This window comes from Lygodium microphyllum, chromosome 2 (genome assembly GCF_053477565.2).
Source record: "Lygodium microphyllum isolate KBCC chromosome 2, Lygodium_microphyllum_v1.1.10, whole genome shotgun sequence".
NCBI lineage: Eukaryota > Viridiplantae > Streptophyta > Polypodiopsida > Schizaeales > Lygodiaceae > Lygodium > Lygodium microphyllum.
The window spans coordinates 89,708,621-89,731,126 of NC_141136.1; positions in this window are offsets into that span (position 1 = coordinate 89,708,621).

The following is a 22,506-nucleotide window of genomic DNA, read 5'->3' on the forward strand; positions in this document are numbered from 1 at the left end:
AGGCATACTTCCTTTCTTGGGCTTCCTTGGGAGACCATTATGGGAGTCATGGACTTCGACCAGCTTCAAAAAGAGTTGGTAAAGGCATTGGAGAAGAGCCACTTGGAGCACTTATTGTAGAGGATGCACCACTATGTGTTGTGTCGTCCTGCATAAGGAGGTAGAGAATTGTGGATGAGAATGTCCTCAGCAGGGGCACCAAAAATGAGGGCTGAAATGATGATTGGGTTGCCTCTCACCCATCCAACCTCCAATCCTCACTAAGAGAACTAAAGAGGGGCACCACCTAGCCAAAGGGAGGATGGGCTAGGATATCCCTTTTCTCAAAGAGAATCAAAAGAACCAAGACACAAATTTACAAGAGAGATTATATATACTAGACACCATATTAGAATATGAGAGAGAGAGATGAGAGGAGAGGGAGACAAGAGGAGAAGAGGTAGAGGAAGCTTGCCATTATGCTACATGGAATGAGAAGATGAGAAGAGAGGGAGATAAGAGGAGAAGAGGTAGAGGAAGCTTTCCATTATGCTACATAATAAAAGAACTCACTCATAGTTCACCTCAAAGAGATGGACTAGCATGAGGGTATTCTAGAGTACTCTCATGTGCTTGTCATTGTCCTTCTCTCCCCCTTTTCCATTATCCATGGGCTCTTTATATAGCTTCCATGAGGGGTTAGATTAAGCTAATATTCTTGATTAATATAATCTTAGATTATGTATGGCATCTTTGAAAATATGGAGAATAGTGGATGGGACAAGTCCCCACCTTGGTCATCATGCAAGAAGCCAAGAGTGGTGATAGACAAAATAGAGAAAGGGAGCTAGATTACAAGAGGTGGGTGCCCAAAGCACATTATTATAATATATTTACAAGAAGGATAGAATGGAAAGTTGGTGTGATGAAAGAGAGAAGAAAATTGCATGTAGCCAGCAGTCTGCGCCTTCGTAACTTCAAATCTGTGAAGAATTTGAAAAAAGTTTTTTCTGTAACTTTGTAGACCAGGTCAAACCCGATCGAGCAGCGTATGAATTTTCTTGAAATTTTCTTTTTCTTGGGAGTTATTGAGATTATAAAAAATGGCTTCCAAAAGCTACTTTGACTTTAGTCCTCCATATATATATAAATACATATAAGCATGTGACAGAAGGGGTCCATGCTTGTAAGCTTTTGTGTAAGATTCAAATGACACATGCGGATATTGACTTGTGTGCTAGGGTGAGGTGTCCTCTAATGATGGTGATAGATTCCAAATCTTAGTCATTAGGGCCAAAAACGCTTCGAAAATGGCACTTGTAAGAAAGTGATTAAGTTTCTAATTAGTTGAGGTTTAGGAAGAATAAAACATCTAAATTTGGTTGTCCAGATGTGATTAATGAGAGAATATTTGGTTCATTGAAGAGGTCGGCCATTAATTGTTCTCATCTTTTAATCCAGGTCAAGGGTCACCTTTTCGGTCGTTTTTGTCTTGGAACTCGAGAGATTTTGTATTTTCGAGTTTTTTGCACGAAAATTGCATTTGTTTGCTCCCGCGTTTTCTTTCTACACACTATTCTCTTTCGCCATTCTTTTTGTTTTACTTGCTTCATATCACTGTGAGATTCTTGCTTGGTTCATTTGCTAAAATGTCTAGCAATACCTCTTCAAATAACACAGGCGCAAGCACACGTAAATACAAGCTAACTATTCAGCTAGATCCGATTTACACATCTTGGAGAAGTATACATCATCGAGTATTGATAGATGAGATCGAACCCAACAGGTTGCAAACACAAGGAATGAAGAATATAGATTTGTGGGTGGATGGAAATATTTATCCCAGGGATCCTTCTACAGGTAAAGCACCTCCTTTTTTCAATGTCCATGACTATATAAGATATGTTGGAGAAGGTTACAATGGGATGCTTGGCTACTGTATGAGGTTATACTCTGCATCTTACACATATATAGCTCAAATGCACAAAATGAAAAAAGCACTAGAAACTACACAAACAAATATTTTAGAGTTGACAAGTCAGATTGATGTTTTGAAAAATGTTAACAAGTCATTGCAGGATAAGCTAACATGCTTGAGAGAAACTCCAGTAGGATTTAAAGAGAGGAAGAGACCATTAAAAAATATAACCAACTTGTGTGAGAGAGCAAAGAAAAGGAGACTAAATCTTACAAAGAAATATGTCTCTAACATATTAGGCATCAATATCCGAGAGAATGAGGAAAGAATCGAACTTTTGAAGGAAACCATGAATAAGAAAGATATTTTGAGGATTCTTAAGTCACCCGAAAATGCGGATTTGAGAGGTCCAACTCTCAAAGAGTTAGTGAAGGACTTAAAAGGCACGCTGAAAGCAAATGAAATTGTAGAGACGTGTGATACTGTGGGTATTAGTCGGAAAGGTTATCGTGCTATCTTTGGATTATGGTTTAAAAATCTTAGACATAATAGGATAACTATATTTGGATTGCCCCAAGCCCTTGCAGTTTCAACTACAAGAATTGCCATGAATCGCAAGATTCCACATGTTTTTGGAGATTACATTCACATCAAAAGGTCTATGTCCTATGGAAAACAAAAAAAATGTAATTTTTTATTACAATGCATTTAATAATATATGGGTTGATCTAAAAAATGTGCAAATTGCAATGGTTCACATGTATAAAATCACAGTAGAAGAAAGTTATGGTGTTCTAAAGTTTTCCTTGAAGTTGGATGAAGCACAGATTCAAAAGGGACAGAAGATGGAAAGAATTAGCATTTGCCTCATGAACATGCCATTGGACCATAGCAATGATGAGGGCCAAGCTCCATTGCATAAGATCGGAGATTTGGTGGATTGGTGCAGCCAAGTACCAATTGAAAATCATCAAACGTTGAAATGGTTGTTCAACCATACATGTATTCCAAATATCATTAAGTCTCAAAGTGAAGGCGAAATGTTGGTAGTTGATGGGGTTGGTAATTTTAATGTGGAATGGCATATGAGTATTGATTTAAAAACTATCAAATGTATGCTTGGAATATGTAATGGTGCAAATGCAAAATATCCTTGCGTTTATTGCATGGAAAGTATTGGATCCAAAGATTGGAGTAGTTTGCGACTAGTAAGAAAAGCCCCAAATAGAGACTCTATAAATTGAGTAAATTTAAAAACATAGAAGACATCTGGGATCCCATTCTTTCAATCTCTCTTAAGAATGTTCATATTTGTACTTTGCATGTAGAGATTAGAATAATCGATAAGCTTCTCAGGTTGCATCTTGACTACGCACATTCCATTAAGCCATTATCTTTATCAGATGAGTGTATTGATAAATGCGAGGCATTACTATCGAAAATGGGATTTCATGGAGGCCAAGTTCACTTGAGAAAGGATCCAATACTTTCAGGAAAAACAAGAGATATCTTGGCCGATGTCTCTATGGGAGGCTCAAAAGCTAGACGATGCTTAGGAAACAATTCAAGAAAGCAGGTGAATGAGGCTTGGGAGTGTTGGAGAGAGCTATGTGAGATCACAACAAATGTTGCAAGCACGTCGAGGCTTGCGTTTCTTAGAATGGAGGTTTGGATACACCTTGATGTTTTTCTGAAACTCCTTAGGCAACATAAGACAACATATACATATGCGGAAGAGTTCAAAAGATCAATCACAAATCTTGTTCAGGCGATAAAAGAGGCATGGGGAGGAAAAAATATCACTTTTTATCTGGTAAAGTAACAATTATTTAATATGGGTTTATTTTGATAGGTTTTTCAATTGGTATAAAATAAGTGTTACTTTGTATTGCAGCATATTCTTCATAGTCATGGGCCTTACTTTGTGGAGGAGCATGGCCCCTTAGCAACTTATAGTAGCCAAGGCATGGAAAAATCACATTATCAAGCACGCACAAGTTATTTTCGAAGCACAAGGCATGGGGGAGGAGTTACAAAAAGCAATGCTTTGGAGGAGCCATTCAATTGGTTTTTTCGATGACAACTTCAAAGAATGCAGATAAAAGATGGCAATGGCACATGAGCAGTCACACTTTTATATATAAGAAAGAATATATACAAAGCTAGCTTTCCAAAACTCTCACATCCTCTTCCTCCTCAGGAATCTTTCCTCTATAATGTAGAAATTTTCTTCTCTTGTAGCCAGCTATAGATTTTACATCAGTTCGGTTTGCAGCCAATGCGTAGGATGTGAACGCCAAAAAGTATCCTATTCTAGAAGCAGAGTAACCTGGACCGTAGCCAAAAATCCTAATTGTTGCAATCTTTTCCAAAAATATTACTTTGTGGGCATTATATTGTAATCCTGAGAAACCTAGAAGCATTGTAAGAGCTTTAATACAAAGTATGGGCCATGCTGCATCCTCTGAGAAACTACTATGAAGTTTTAAAAAGGAATTAGGGTCAATCCTAGCCAAGTAATGGCCGAGTGCAATGTCTTTCAATGTACTATCACCAACTCTCGATCCTTTGCCACGTCCCAAGAAGTTATCTGAATCAGCAATCTCCAACTGCAAATAAAACCCATACTAAATGAGCGTGAAACTCAAACCTACCAATGTGTAAAAGAAAATTCAAAATTATCTTACCACTTGGTTTTCATCGTACTCCAATTTAACTGGATTCCATAAATTTATTGATGATTATGTCTCATTGGTGTTAATCAATTCTTTAACGTATTCAAACTCCTCTCTTCCAAAATTGAAAATCCCAAGTTGGCTTTGCATGTGATTGAACTCCTTATCAGTAATAATCAACTCTTTCTCAGCTTCTTTTGCCTTTTCAAAACAAAGAGAGAGGGCCTCATCAGCATCAATAAACTTATCGTCTACAGTTTCTTTATCAAGTTTGAGTATCTCTTCCTTTGATTCATTCTCTGTGTCAACTATCCCATTTGCACCATCAGAAGCCTCTGCAATAATGGCTAGACGATAATCTTTCCTGAGATTGAATTTTTTTTGAATATCTGACAGTAAAATATACTCCTTCTCCTTGAAAGGTATAGATGGTAGATAAGAAACAGTATAGTGAGAACTCTCATCAGTTGCAGGGTTTGCATTTCCTTGGCTCTCCTCAATGATGGTCTCAGCTTTGAACTGAGCAACATCCAACTTCTCAGCAATAGAAGCCTCAAAATATGCATCTACAACCTCCTCTGTTTCCTTTTCATCTGTCGGGTCATCTAACATACAAAAGCTAGCAGACTTTGCTCCTTCCAACTATTGCTCATCAACTTTCAGAGGATATTTGACAAGGGTAAAAACAATAAAAGCAGCAGACTTTGACATAATCTTGCAATTCTTGGAATGAGTGGAGCACAATATGTCTCTTGCATAAAACCTATCCAGAGAGTGGGCACCACACCTCTTAGTAAACATTGACTTTTCAATGCATGTTGACCCAATGGGAACATGGACATATTCCTTTATACCAACTTCAATAGAAGGACATGCTAGATTTTCAAACTCCAAAAAGTCTGCCAAAAAATATTTTTTACAATATTGCAAAACACTGTCAAGGTCCCAATTAGGATTAAAGACATTCTTAAGAACTCCATAGAAAGAGAGATCCATGCCATTCTGAAGGATAAAGTCAAGAAGCCTCTCTGATGGAGTGACATTAGTAAGCTCTGATACTCCAAGAACTCTCATTGCCGACTTTCCCTTCCCTGGAGATGTGCTTGGCATTCTGACACTGGTGGCAGAGCATGGGGAAGAAATAGAATGCACAGGCTCATCACATGTTGAAGCCCTTGAGCCTCTAGAAAGCCTTCTCCTTTTCCCAGTCCCTGGCAGAACCTTGGAGCCCAGAAAATCTGTAGGTTCAAACTTGTTTCCAACTTTTTCTTGATACAGCGCGATGAGACTCAAACGCTAAACACGAATGTTCGTATTCGCACTGTATCGGGAATGAAAACCAGAACAACTCAAAGCATAGGGCCGCAATCAAACGACGCGACAAGGTAAAACCCAAATCAGCGATCACTCGCCCTCGCATAGTATCGGGTTAGGAGTCTAGAAACGAATGCCGCGCCGAAGCAAGACAAGAATAGCTAAGCCTAAAACAACGCAAGCAGGCAACGCAAAACAAGAACACTCGCTCTTGCGCCGTATCAGGAGAATAATGAGAAGTCTGCAAAGAAAGCCAAAAAAGCTGTACAGATGACGGACACCTCCTTATGTAGGGTGGCAAACACATGGACCGATTGTTAGTCGACATGTGGCATATAGATGTTAGGCAGACACATGGCACAATCAATGCGAGACACGTGTCTGACACGTGGCATGGTTGACGAGGGTATATAAGGGACCCTTTTTCTTACGTGTACACTTTACATTCTCTTGAGCTTTTGTGCCTTGCTTGCCCAACACGGAGTGATCCCAGTGTTGCGTCTATTGCGTAACTGTCCTGTCGCGTCGTATCAGTTCCCGTCGCCCTATACAGAGCGAGCTTGCTTTTGCCTCTTTCTTGATTTCCTCATTTCACGCCATTTTGTGGCCATTTTCCTTGCTACCCTGTGTTTTTGTGCATGCTTGTTCGATACGGAGCGAGGGTATCCTTCGGTGGTCTACCTAATTGCCATCTCGTGTCATATCGGGCTTTCTTCTCTCGCTGTCCTCGTCTTCGATATGGCACGAACGCTACCATACGTCTTGTTCATTTGTTCCTTCTTGCGCCGTATCGTGCCTGCTATGTTCTTATCATATTTTCTAGAAAATTCCTATATCACTTTTGTCTTTTGGCTCTTTTATTTCCTCCTCTGCATGGCAAGGACAAGGCAAACTACAAGAAAAGTTTACGTGGATAGGAAGGACAGTGGGGTAAGAAGGAAGTTACAATTTGATGAATCTGAGGAGGAACCCTCTTCAAATATTACTAAGGTTGGGCCATCAGAGGCCCCAGAGCATTTTGCCACAGAGATCCCCCCTACACCAGCAGGTGTTGGCCTGGTATCTTCCATAGAGTTAAAGCATTTCAGTGCAGAGAATGTTTCTTCTCCTAAAGTTGAAGAAGCAAAGGGTGAGACTTCCCCTGTGAAGGATTCATCCCCTCCAATTGCACCCGAGCCTACTTCTGCTGGACCAGTGAGCCTCCCAAGCCACAAAAGAAAAATAGGAAGTCTCAATTCTTCTACATGCAGAGGTGTTTCAGTGAGATTAGAAAAGCATAGAGAGCTACAGAGTATGTGATTCCAAAGGCTGCTTTCATAAGAGTTGTTAAAGAAATCTCTGATAGATTGTCTAGAGTGGCAATTGTCTCTTGTCTTAATAAGAAGTGGCAACTCTTAGCAATTCTTGCTCTACAAGAGGCTACAGAAGATTTTCTCATTGATTTCATGAGCGATGCTTACATTGTTGATGCGCATGCTCATAGAATTACCCTAATGAATAAAGATTTCAGCATGATCAGTAGAATCAGGTATAGGTTCGATAAAGTGTTGAGGTCCTTGCCTTCCAACATTCAAAAAGCCTTTGAAATCCTTAACATTCCCCCGAAATTGTCCAAGAAAGGGAAAAAGCTAAAGGTTGAGGATGTAACTCACCTTTATTCTACAAGGGGTGACACTCATCAGGAGCCTATCTTGAGTGAAAAAAGGCAGGAGGTATTGAAAATTGAAGACGAAGTTTACAAGAGGAAAGCCGCATCACTTGCTCCCATCAACTACGAGAGGATGGATAAAGTGTATGGGCAAATACTTGTGAATGTTTCTGTGGAACCTGAGGAGGACTACCTTAGTATATCTCCCGAGGACAAGCCCATGTTAGAGAAAAGGGATGTCCAACTATCTGACTCTGTTATTTTTTGTTGCACAAGGTAAGGCTTATAGGTTCAAGTAAATTTTATATGTAATTTGTATTGATCTTGATCGATTCAAATAGCTTTTGCTATTGACTGCAGGGCATTTGTCTCCTCTCTCACTCTCGATATCTATAGAGCCATATATGTTGTTGATCCACTTCTCTCAGTGGAACTATTTGCAAGATCTAGGTCTAATATTGCACCATTCTTTCATACTGTTGATAGTGTGACAAATTACCACATCTTTTTTCCTTATGTAGAAAGGTATTTTTCTTTTCTGTAGAGAAAAATTTATATTCATTTGCTTTCACCCTTCTACTCACCTCTATTTTGAATTTGCAGAGGGTATTGGAGTCTTATCTATATTAACTGTCTTACTAGAGAAATTATCTTTATGAACTCTCTCAGTGGTGTTCATGGCCAAGCACGAATGTATATTGAAAGAAAATTACTTGCTTTGATTATATTTACAAAAATTATTTTGAACTTACAGAGCTTCCTTTTGTAGTGCTGGTAGACTTGTTTCTACATTTTTGGATACTACATATGAGGATCTTGATGATCCTCAAAAGCCTTATACGTTTCTTCTACAAGAATTTCCATTGCAAAGCGATGTGCATTCTTGTGGATGGAGAGTTACATCAAATATTTGCAGAACAGTGGATTCAAAGTTGTTACAAATAGAAGGAGTGAATGTAAGTTATTAATTTCATTTGATTTTTGTGTAACCCTTATCATGATGTCTTTTCACTAACTTATAATATTTATTCTTACAATGTAGAGACTATCCTGATTCGTATGTTTGGTGGATAAGGGAGAGATGCATTGAGTTGATTTTGGACAAGGCAATCACACCATATAATCCTGACTCCCCTCTTCCTCCCAAAACTTCAATGGCCAAGGGCACAAGCAAGGGAAAGGGCAAGGGAAAGGGTAAGGGCAATGGTAAGGGCGATGGCAATGGCAAGGGCAAGGGCAAATGTCAATGAAAATGGCAATGGCAATGGTAATGGTAAGTCAACCACAAAGACCACTGCTGCCGAGTTTAAAAGAAAAGGAATGCCAATGCTTTCTCCTCTGAAATTTGATCCATCCCCTCTTAAACCCCAAGAAAAGAGAGTACCTGTAAAGGTGAACTTCTTTCAACAATCAAAGAAAGGCCCTATGAGAAAAAACATCTTTGAAGAAATCGATAAAGAAGTCACAGAGCCAACAAAGGAGAAGGCAGTAGATAAAGAATCAAAAGAGCAAACATAAGCATACACAAGCCTTATTATTTTGGCTTTGTACATTTATATAACATTTTTGTACCTCATGATATAATGAACTTTTTCACTTATAAATCGAATGTAATGTACATTTATTTCTATATATTCGAAAGGCAACTTGCTTCATGATAACTTATGAGTTCCCACTAAGAAATATCTTAAGGACAGTCAATTAAGATAAATTCCTACAAAGTTTTCATTCTCAAGGCTCAAATCTCACAATTGTGGGAGACAAACAACTCGTACAAGAGAAAGAGCACTCGACTCTTTTACCAATTGTTATGCCATTCACTTTGAACTTATATCTAGGGGATGTATTGTCTAGCAATTCCAAGGTATCCCTCACACCTTTCAGACTCCAATTGGAAGTAACATTCACCTCCTTTACTTCTTCATGCGGCAAAACCTGCACCGCAAGTTTATACGGTGTGCAATCTGTATCGGAATCCAAGGGAACCCAAATACCCAATCTTAGTTTGTATCTCTTGTAATCAAAGCCCAAAGCAAGAGTTTGGCGAGGGATACTGTAAGCCAAAGCCAAGGATTGAGGGCATGCACTGCACCTCAAGATATCACCCTTATGGACGCACTCTCTAGATTTCCAAAGCTCCCTATAGTGTTGTCCAAATCCTCTTCCGAAAAGTTTCTACTTAGCCAGGATACCTTCATTCTTTGTAAATTCGTTTTTTTGAAGCAAGCCACGAAGATATGGAGGGGTACAAACCATGATAAATGTATTCTTCTTGAGATCCTTCCAGCTATCATGGACTTTTGAATGTCCTGAGATATTTTGAATTTGAAACTCAGCACCGTTACCTTGTCAGGAATCTCCCAATTTAGAGATGAAAGGCTTGGCCATGGAAAATCTTTGATATTCCCATACCTATCCGCCTTAGAGGAAACCCCATACTGTGCATAATATATAAAAACCTTGCATTCACAAAAAAAATACACAGTTTGATCGGCATAAATAATGTCTGCCAATACCTTATGAATGGCATGGAAAGTCCCACTTAGGCTTTCCACAAGTTGCCATTCAATACTTGTTGACGGAAAGATATCTGCAATGACGAATCGGTTGTTAGTACTTGCCTAAATGGAAAAGAATTGCATACGTTATTCAACTAATAACTTACAATGTGTTTGTTGGGGAACACATTTGTTTGGGGGCAAGTGCATATCCTTGGCCATGTAAACATGTTGCACCTTGACAAACCACCCTTCGGGCATAATTTTGAAGGCAATGATACGCCTCTTCCAGTGATGTTTTATATCATCTCGTTTTCTTCTTTTCACCTTATGAGAGCCCTTGTAAGATGGCAGCATGGTAACCCAATCGTTTATAGTAAAGATTTTGGGCTCCCAATTTCCATCTGCTCCTTGGCTATAGACTGTGCAAGAGTGTATTAAACGAGAAGGGCACCTAGAGGAAGCCATGAAAAGAATGAAAGCGCAGAGAAAGAAGCTCAAAGAGGGGTGAATAAACTAAAAAGTAGCGTCAAGAACACAAATAAATATGTATTGGGCGCCAAAAAGAATATTGAAAGATCTCTTGACTTTCAAAAAACTCATTATTAATTTTATCACATCTCTGTCACGTATTTTGTCAGATTTGTGAGTAAATAACTTCTTTGGGACTCCAAAACATGTCAAACTTTGGGGATTTTGGCTAAAAAAGAAGAGAGAATCACAAAATGGACTCCACTATCTCTAAAAAAGAGGAGACAAGAATACCATATTCTTACACATGTGGCAAACTCTCTTTGGCCTGTTTCTTAATCTCGTGATTAACAAAAATGCATTTTTGGAAGTGTTTTTGGCCCTAATGGATGCAGGCGGAACCCATGTGTAGTTGGAGGCTAGTCCTTTGAAAAATCTATGCACTCACTCAACTCCTAAGTGTAATCCATTTCCATCTTCACTAAGATAACCATCCCTTTTACCCTTTACATTGACATGCCTCCTAAAAACTTATTCCCCTCATTTGCTAGAGTTATCATAATCGAGAAGCAATGTAGCATACGTAGTGCTTGAAGAGTAAACCCAAAGTGATATGGTAAGCTCTTGATAGGGGTTTTGGCCAAATTTTGTGGTAGAAATCCGGTTTGTAAAAAACCTGGATCACCATCACAGTGCCATGGGACTCGCACTTGCACTTGCTAGGAGGGGGATAATGTTAACCTCAGCACAAGATAATGTTAACCTCATCCAAGAAAAAGTAAAAAAAGTGAAAAAATGGAAAAGCACAAGTTGAGCTAAAAAGAGAAGTTACACCTTTGAATGTAAAGGTGCAGCCAAAATCCTTATAAAAGAGCACTAGGGCTCCCTCTCCTAATGCAAATTATAAGGGTAGAAGAGTGGTAGAAAGGAAGCTAGGAAGATATGAGGACAATAGGAAAGAGGGCCTAGGCCATTGGCCATGTAAAAGAGGGGATGACCGCCCAAAAGGAATAAGAATTTTGTATATAAACTCAAAAAGTGAATGAGAAGCTCATTCTTTGATGTGTGGCAAAAGTTCTTCTTCTTCTTGCCTTCTTTCTTGTGCTTCAGCAAGGGAGGGAGGGAGCGGGAGAGTGTGAGAGAATGAGTATGTGAGGGTGAGGGATCTTAGAGAAGAATCTCTCCATCATTTTCTCTCTTTTTCTTCTCTTCTCTTCTCTTCTCTTGTCTCGTGTGGCTATGGAGGATGGAGATTGAGGGAGAGGGATTGAGGTTGCTTGAGCTCGCATCATGAATCATGGAGCTATCAGTGTGCATGAGGGAGGAGGGTACTCAATCGGGCATCAAGGTAAGCTCACGACACTCATAGAGAGGGATAGTGTGTCGACTATATGAGAGGTATCCATTAGAGCTCCGCTTGAAACACTTGAAAGAATTAGTCCATGGGTCTTGGTGGTTGAGCATGAATCCCCCCACAATGGTGGATGGGACATGTAAGCATTTGACACACTCTTTGTCCAACCATGATGCAAGGACAAGAAAGATTTTGTTGAGTTAGGTGCAATGGAGCTTCTATGTAGAGATGCAGGTTAAGAGAGATAAGAGACAAAGGCACATGATTTGTGGTAATGAAGAGTGTACCTCAATAATGTCTTAGATAGATATATGTACTATGTACAGCGTGGCCCTTAGGGGCAGACACGGGCACTACCCTTTATCCCAACAACCTCCCCCTAAAGGCAATGTTCCCAAAGGTAGAGTAAAAGAATATGCTAAGTCTAAGTATGTATAAAGCTGAGAGACTATACCTATCCAATACCCATCATCTACCGAGAATGGGTAAACCTCTTTGCTCAAAGACCCTTCGTGAGAAGGTCTACAAGGTTATCATCAATGTGCACCTTGACTAGCTCAATGCTCTTGTTGTTAAGTACCTCTCTGATGAAATGATACTTCACCCACATGTGTTTTGTCCTTGCATGAAGGACAAGGTTCCGTGCTAACATGATAGCAATCTTACTATCACAGTGGAGAACCAGAACCTCAGTAATGTCAAGCTCAGCCAGATGTGACAGCCATAAGGCTTCTTTGCATGCCTCCATGGTGGGTGGCAGCCACATAGTCTGCCTCTATAGTAGATATTGCAATACACTTCTGTAGCTTGGATATCCAAGAGACAGATCCCCCTATGAAGTTAAGCACATACCTTGTAGTGGATTTCCTACAGTCGGCATGTCCAGCATAGTCTGCATCTGTAAAGCCAACGACAGATGTCTTCTGCCTTCCAAAGTAGATGTTTAAATCCTTTGTGCCCTTGAGGTATCTCATAATACCTTTCACTACTTCCCAATGCTTCTTGCCAGGGTTTGCCATGTACTTGCTAACCATTCCCGTTGTAAAGGCAATGTCAAGACGTGTAGCACCCATTGTATACATCAAACTGCCAATCGGCTAAAGTATACGAGAACATGGGCATTTCAACCTTCTCATCATAAAATGTAGGGCTATTCTTTGCACTGAGTTTCACATATGGAGGCAATGGAGCTCCGATTTCTTTCCCCCCCTCCATATTGAAACGCTGCAAAATCTTGGATATATACTCTTGTTGAGATAGATAGAATAACCCCTTCAATCTATCTCTAAGTATCGGCATCCCAAGAATGTGATAGGCATCACCAAGATCCTTCATGTCAAAACTGCCATGAAGACATTGCTTCAATGAATCCAAGGCATGAGTATCCATGCCAACAATCAACATGTCATCAACGTATAGAACCAAGATAGTTAGGCTACTATTTGTTGCCTTCTTGGTGTACAAGTAGTGATCAACTTGACTTCTTTGAAAGCCTTGCGACTATATGAAAGTATCAAACTTATGATACCATTCCCTCGGTGCCTATTTCAGCCCATACAAACTCCATTTCAGTTTATAGACCATTGTCTCTTTGCCTTTAGCAATAAAGCCTTCAGACTGTTGCATATATATGTTCTCATGTAGATCACCATGTAAGAATGCAGTCTTTACATCCATCTGTATGAGCTCCATGTCTTCAACTCTGCAACCAAGCCCAAAATGGTTCTTAGAGTACTCATCTTGACTACCCGAGAGAAGATCTCGTCATAGTCAATTCCATGTTCTTGCTTGTACCCCTTTGCAACTAACTGTACTTTTACTTTGGCGAGGAACTAGAAGTGGCCTTCATCTTGTAAACCCACTTACATGGAAGAGTCTTCTGCCCTTTAGGCAACTACACCAAGTCCCAAGTACCATTCTTATCAAGTGATTCCATTTTGGACAGCATAGCCTTGAACCACTTCTTGCTATCGATTCTAGTCATTACTTCCTTGAAGCATGTCGATTCGCCACAATCAGTAACCATGACATAATCTGCAGCATGCTATGCACTAGGAATAAATCTATTTGGCTGCCTTGAAAGTCAAGTTGACCTACGTAGTGAAGGTTCTGCATTTGATGGCTACTGCTGAGCCTACAAATCTGCATTTATAAGTTGTTATCTTGAAATATGGGCTTGTAATTCTACATGTACAGATTGCTATCCTAAAATACGGCCCTGCAATTCTGCATGTACAGGTTGCTGTCTTGAAATTCTAGCATGTTGTCCTAATAGTGCAGGCTGTCCTAACTACATGTTTTCAGGCTAAAACTTTGGTGTATCTTGGGCAATACCTTGCTGGTCATTTCCAATACCTTTCTCTTCATTTTCAAGAGTATTTACAGCAGGTATACACTATTGTCCACCACTAGGTACAAATGGATGTCTAAAAGGTACATCCCTTCCTAAAAACAACCCTCTTGACTTTCTCAATCTTCTCGGTTCTGCTTATGCATGCGATCTTCACGAAATGTGACATAATTGCTATATACTATCTTTCTTTTCTCAGGATTCCAAAGTCTATATCCCATCTCACCCTCATCACCGTATCCTAGGAATATGCATTTACAAGACTTTGGTTCTAGTTTGCTACGTTCTTCTTTCCATATGTGCACAAAAGCCTCACAACCAAACACTTGCAAATGAGCATAAGAAGGTAGCGTGCCCAACCACTCTTCCTGAGGGACTCTCTCCCCCAAAAGGCCTGTTCGGTGACCTATTCATCAGATGAATGGTTGTCATAACAGCCTCTACCCAAAAGCCATGGGGTAGTGCAACATGAGACAACATTGTACGGATCTTATCCTATATGGTCCGATTCATGCACTCTATGCAACTCCATTTTGGAGTGGATTATGAGGGGCACTGAGCTCCCTCTTTATCCCCTTGTTGTCACAAAAATCCTGAAAGGCTTTGGACACATAATCCCCATCATTGTTAGAGCGAAGACACTTAAGTGTCTTATCAGTCTGGTTCTCAAGTAATGCTAAGAATTTTTGAAACTTTTGAAGCACTTCATCCTTGCTACGAATAGGGTAAGCCCATACCTTCCCAGTAGCATCATCAAAAAATGTGACAAAGTATTTCTTTCCTCCTAGAGACAACCCTAGTATTTGACATACATCAGAATATACTAACTCTAAAGGTAAAGATTTCAATGAAAGAGACTTTTTATGAGACGTCTATGCATGCTTACCATAAACACAATGATCTAACGAAGACAAGGCAAGTAACCCAAACGAGAAAGTACTTACATTCCTATTTGACTCATGTGTCCCAACCGGCCATGCCACAATGAAACACTTGGCTACTTAGTCACGGTAACAACATGGTCACCCATACTAGATACATGGAGATGATACAAAGTATCACTCTTTGAGCTTCTAGCAATAACCTTAGATACTCTATAGATCTTCCATTTCCCATCACCAAAGGTGGTATGAAATCCATCATCATCTAGCTATCCATACTAATTAAGCTCTTCTTGAGCTGAGGTACATGCCTTACATTCTGAAGAGTGAAGACAAATCCACACTGAAACTACAGTTGCACATTCCCAATGCCCGCAATGTCACATGCATGATTGTCCCCAAGATGGACAACACCATGTCGACCTCCTATATAGTCTATAAACCACTCATGGTGAGGGGTGACATGAAAAGAGGCACCTGAATCAAAAATCCAAGTGTGCATGTCATCATCTGTATCAGTTTTTTACTATGTGACCTTCAAAAGAGTGAGCCCGGAGGAAATCTAAAAGCATGGAAACAACCACCAAGAGTCCAAGATGCGACCATGGAAGTTGCAATAAGCCAAAAGCAAGAAGGCACACGTTTAAATATAAAGGCATAGCCAAAACCTCTGTAAAAGAGCATCGCGCTCCCTCCTGTGCAATTTGTAACCATGAATGGACAGAAGGACCAAGCTAGGAAGAGAGGAGAACAAATGGAAAAAAGAGCCACGGCCATGTAAAAAAGGGGATAAGGGGATGACTGTCCAAAAGAGATCTAGGGTTTTGTATATAAAGTTCAAAAAGTAATTGAGAGCTCATTCTTTGGTGTATGGCAAAGTGGACTCTTCTTCTTCTCTTCTTCTCTTCTCTTGATTGCTTGCTTGTGAGTGCTTGAGGGAGGAAGTGTGAGTGAGTGAGGGAGTGACCGTGTGAGGGTGAGGGATCTTGGAGGTGAAGCCTTCCTCCATCTCTTCTCTTCTCTTCTCTCATCTCGCGCATGGCTATGGAGGATGGAGCTTGAAGAAGAGGCTTGAGAATGATTGAGCTTGCATCATGAATCTGGAGCTATCAGAGTGCTTGAGAGAGGAAGCAACTCAATCGGATATCAAGGTAAGATCATTACACTCGTACAGAGGGATAGGGTGTCAGCTATGTGAGAGGTAGCCATTAGTGCTTGCTTGAAACGCTTGAATAATAAGTGGTCCGTGGGTCTTGGCGATCGCCTCTACATTTTGGTTCCATTTTTGAGGACCAACGGATTCAAGCTTGAGCACTTGCATGCTTCAAATCAAGCATCGAAGTAAGGGTTTCATCCTCGAACCGAAGCTTGAGATACATAGGAAGTTTTGGGTTTTTAATCCATGCTACAAGTAAGTATTTTTGGTTTTTGATGATAAGTTGAGTAGGAGAAATTAATTGAGTACTTTGCTTTTGATTTTTGTCACATTTAGAGTAGGATAGGAGGGAGAAATGGGAGTGGGAAGCTTAAGGTTCCCTACTGTAAAACAATCTTGAATAGGGCAATAATAAGGAAAAATGGGAAAAAAAGAGTGCTCAAATGTCTCTCAAAGTCGCAAGTGGAGTGATTGGAAACGCTAAGGTGCTGGCGAGCAAGGGTTTAAGGTCCTGGGTAACTAGGGAAAATCTCATTTTTAGTCATATCTTTGTGTGACAGAGAGAGAGAGGGGGCGCTTGCAGGTCACGAGCCTACGTCGGATCAATCGAATTGTATCAGGGCTTTCTATGAGATTCAAGTATAGGATGCCCTTAGCCTACTTCTCTACTTGATTCTTGGAATATTTTGTAGGTAGTGGCAACATCAGAGTCAAGATTTTTGGCAAAACGTGATCGACACGCATTTCAGCCAACAAAATCGGATGTTTCCCACAATGTCTGATTCCTAGAATCCAACCCAGTGACCGGTCCGATTTCTAGAATCGGATTCAAACAAGCCCAGCCAGTCCCATCGGATATACCCATCCAATTTTGAAAATCAGACATTTTGAAAATCAGACCAACTCCAAATCAAACCATTTCCTAATCGGACACACCACCTTCATCGGATTTTGAGAATCGAGCGAGAAGGAATCAGACATACCACCCTATCCGATCTGATGCGACCATCCGATCACAGCAATTGGACCCAGTTTCATGTCCAATTGGACACACATTCAAATGGGACCAAGGACCCCTGTCCAATTTTGAGAATTGGACATAACCCAATGGGACCAACTCAAGTCATCCGATCGGACACACCTTGTCCGATTGTGACAATCAGACTCGACCCTCTCCAATTCCTAGAATCGAACATTAGTAAATTGGACATTTGATTTCCAAAATCGAACATATCCTGAGAAAGAAAATCCGGAAATTTGACAAAACCTCGGCCAAGGAGAAGCGTGATCCACACCGGAAGAACCCACTGAATGTCTTACAGGTAGTTATAGACCTAGAAATCGTAGTCGAACTATCTAAAATTGTGTCTGGTGTTGCGGGCTAATAGTAAGACCTTGACTTGTGGCCCTAATCGAGCTTAATAGAAAAGCGCAGCGAAAAACCCTAGAAGTCAATGAGGACAGCTAGAAACCAGACACATGACCCTATCAAGCCAACCCATAGACAAGAGTACCGGAGCTGCATACACTTTGTTTTACCACTCACATTGACTTTCAACACTTGAAACACAGTTAAGGAGAGCAAAGAGCCTGGTTCCGCATAGTGCACTGAGAAGAATACACACGCATGCACATGAACAGAGTGAGGGTAAGTTGAGGACTGGTTGCAATTAACAAGGAACTCACTCAGACATAAAACCTTGAAGGAACCTACCAGTAGGAGAAGATCCCTGGACATAGAAGGGTGATCAAATCCTCGAAAGTAGGACCAGGTGAATAACACCACCAAAGAGCCAGACACAGCAAGGACCGACCCCATTAGGGAAGTGGATCTACGCAACTCATTCACCTGATCAAGAAGTTGATGTAACAGGAAGCCCTAGACATGGAAGAGGGCAGCTCAAGCCGAAGAAGCTATGAGGAGCTTGACCTAGGAGACCTTCTTGAAGCTATCCAATAGTTTGTGAACAAATATGATGCTGAAACCTGGCTAGAACACCATGGTAGACCTAAAGAGGACATCATAGTAGACCTCGAGGAAGAGAGGAAGCTAGCTCGCATGGCTCTGCAAGGCCTAGCTACGTACAACTAGGACGAGCAAACTAGGAGCTTGTGCCAAAGCTTGGAAATGCAAGAGATTCAGAGAGTGCTAGTCTTAGTAGGTAGGAATCAATCGGAGAGAAAGAGAGCACTAGAAGGGAACCTCACACTAAGTGACTTTCTGACAAAGCGGCTACTTGATAACACGACAACAGAGCAAAGCGTTGCAGCATTAGCAACATCACTACTAGGAGGGTTAGGGATTAACCAAGGCTCTAAGAGCAAATCAAAAATTCCTGTGGTGGCAAAGTAGCTGGAAAAATACCAAGAAAACCACGACCCATATAACTTTGTGGAACAATTCGAGCAAGTCTATGAGGCCAACAACCTTACGGATCCTACTCAATGCTCCCAAGCTTTCAGACTGTGCTTAGGTGACAAGCGCCACGGACTTGGTACACGAGTTTGGATGCTACAGAGCATGCTAATTTCAATGGATTGAAAAATCTCTTCATTAAGAGATTTTCCAAACATGGGTACTCTGATAACCTACTAATGTGACTCATGAACGTCAAGCAGAGAGAGAAAGAGGATATTCAAGATTATGTAACCCATGTGAGGAGTCTCTTCAAGAGAATCCCCATGGGTGAGAGACCAACCGAAAGAGTGGTATCCATGGTATTCATTTTAACGACATACGAAGTGAAGAGCTCTACAAAGCCTTGGCCGCCGCCGGCAACTCGAGCTTATAGCGAGACGCACTGGAAAGGGTCTCTGAAGAAGCTATTAGAGTGGAAAACTAGCTCAAGGAAAGAGACTCAAGAGGCTCCGATTGAGAAGAGTCTAGTGCCAGGAGTTCCAAGAGGGCCTCAACACTGAGTGAGAGAGTAGACCCAAGCACACAAGACAAAGGGAAGGGCACTAATTTGGGACAAGAGCTAGCAGAGATTAGGATGATAGACATAGCCAAACTACAGGAGATGATGAGACAGCCAATATGCACGCACATGGAAACCACTTGCCAACTGAGTGTCAAGACTCTAGGTCATGGCCCTGCCCTAATTGTGGTAGGTTTGGCCATGAGACCATGCATTCTCAATTGCCTTAGAGGCTCCCATGCCCGCAGCCTTACAGTCAAACCCTACCTTGCGAACAGACCACTAAAATTCTTTGGAAGGGGAACCCCATTGGCTCTTCCAGCACCTAATGACACCAAGACATCCATCCCTAGGATATAAATAAATCCTACATGTATCCCTAGATCACCTGGATCCTACATGACTCTCCCACCGAGTGATACTCCGATTCACTATGTGGACGAGCCTAGTAGTGACGAGCCTTATGTAAACCCATACATATCATACGATGAGGAAGGAAACAAAATCATTATGAACTACCAACCAATACCGGTGATGGCATTAAGAAGAGGGAGAGGCAGAGGCCTAGGAGCATATACCCAAGAGCCAATCGTGTATTGGACTTACAGTCACCCAAGACACATTTCTTCGCGCTACCCCAAAAGGGAGCAAGCAAATAGAGATAAGGCTGGCCTAACATGCGTTGAGTGTAGAATCACTCATATCTTTGTTGATTGCCCTAGGCGGAGGCCATCTTTTAGTTCTACAAACAAGCCATCAGTTCCATTGCGGTTGTTTGGTATCGAGACATTCGATGGGGAGGCCACACCTATCGTGTTGCATGTCATGACCTGTGCACAGGAGGAAGCAAGCTGGCATATCATTGCCAAGGCCTAGCAACCTTGATACAATCTCAGTTGGGAAGAAGAGCCGGAGATGAACGAAGAAAAGACCAGATGCTAAGGTCACCCTCAAAACCGAAAGTGCCACAACATTGCCGGTTGGAAGGATGGTCATGGACGCAAACCCACGGACGACTAAAAAGGGAAGTGCTAAGGTTGGGGAGTACCCCAGCCCGAAGTGCCAACTCGAAGCAATCAAGAAGGTGAAAGAGTGGGTGAAGGAGACCCAAGAATACCTAAAGAACGTTGAGCCAATACTAGAAGATGAGATTGATGATCTCTCAAGTATAAGTATGCCAATCTCTCTCCCACGATCAAGATCAAGGGAGGCGATGGCACCACAAGTTGGACTGCCTAGACAAAGTCTAAATGCTCCAAGCCAGCAAACCAGTCAAGGCCATTGGCCAAGAACTATAGAATTAGGAGAGAGGCAAGTGACTAGAAACCTCCTCAATACATGGGTGACCACCCTTGTAACTCTAAGCTTAGGCGACCTGCTTAGGTAGCATCCAACACTATGGCTAGAGCTGAGACAGTGGTTTGAAGAACCAAATGAGACAATTACCATAGACTTGCCTGAGCACAATGCTTAAACTCAAATACCAAGTCTGACACTATACTCCATACCTAAATCCTTGCACATTATCCTTTTGGGAAGCCATGAAAATGCATGCAATCCTACTAGTCTTAGCATTGGGGGATCTCACCAAAAAGGGGATCATGGACACAGGGGTAGGAGTGAGTGCGCTAATCCATGCAGTACTCTGAACTTGGGTGACCCACTGATCGAGACTGCTAGGTTCAACATCACACTAGCTAACGAAAGGAAGGTGAAACTGTTCGGAGTGTTGAAAAATTGGCCAGTGAAGATCGTGGGAATCCAATTCTGTGTTGACTTTATAGTCATGAAGGGAGTGGACTACGACATACTGCTAGGCCAATCCTGGATGCGCAATGCAAGAGTCTTAGAGGACTAGGGAAAGGGCTTTATCTTCATGGGCAATCAAATAGAGTCCATAAGAGTGGAGATGGACACATGGAAGACTATGCCTGTTGACCTGGATGCTATCTCCACCATGCTGAAGGGCGATGGACAGACTAGGGATCCTATGGGGCCCTTACCAAGTATATCTCATGCCCTGAGGACGAGCGAGACTCGATGCATGTTCTTGCTATCATTGACCTACCATTCTCTGACACTGAGGAGTACAAACAAACCATCAAGGCAACCGGAAAACTTGAGAAGATACCCTCAGCACCATCCTGCATGATGACCGGAAGTCTATGCAGGAAACCAAACCCGGTCATGTTCCGAGTCCCAAATAATAGATGATAGCTCCTAGAAATCTTAGGATATCTGAGGAAAAAATTGAATGGAAATCCAACCACAAACCTAAAGCCTCTCCAAGACCTCTTAGATGAGCCTAAATGGCCATGGTCCAAGGTGCACAATTTAAACTTGAGGTACAATTGGGTCTTGATCCTCGACTAGCAAAAAGAGAAATGTCAAAACCTAGAGAATGATGAGCAACTGAACAAAGACAACTCTGACGACGACTACGAGGACTGTTGTTCCTTTAGTGATGAGAGCAAAAGGGAAATTAATACCATAGAATACAACAGCCGAGGATGTATAATCAAACAAATACGAGTAGACACCAAACCACGTAGGTAGAATGCCCTTAGAGTAGAGAAAGGATTCAGACATAAGGACTGCAATCGAACTTGGTTGGAGCACATAGGTACAATCGACTACAAGCAAGCAGGCCTAACCCAACGAAGTGATACACCACTACTACGAACGGACTCATCTTCTGAGCTATGACCACCAGGAGAAAGCCCCTCTTCTAGCGAAGATGGAGAGTTCAATTCTAAGTCGAAAGTCAACTCAGATAGTGACCCTAAAATACCTCGAGCCCCCAAGACTAGATGCACCAAGGGGGACCTACTCGTCCATCTAAGGTGCCGATGATTAAGGGAGAAACGATAGAAGCTACCTAACGAAATGCAAATAGAAGAACAATAAAAACTGCAAGACATGCCAAGACGATTCACAAAGTTCAAAAAGGGAGATAGAGTAGTGATCTTGCTGGGAGCCAAATGACAGGGGCAAGCAAGTGAATCAATTGAGGGACCTGCCAAGATCCCATGACCTGCCTTTATAGCCAATGACTTGACTAAGGAAGAGGAAGTAGGTCTCATTGCTCTCTTGCAGGATTATATAGATGTCATTTCTTGGTCCCTAGAAGAGCTCAAAGGGGTAGAGACTCAAGTGTGGTGACTCACAACATACCCATGACACTGAATGCAACATTGGTCAAGCAGTGACCATATGCCATGAATCCAAAGCATGCCCATGCTGTCAAGGAAGAAATCAACAAGCTAATGAGAGCAGGATTCATCTACAAAATTGAACACATAGACTAGGTTTCCCCCATAGTCATTGTATTAAAGAAAAATGGA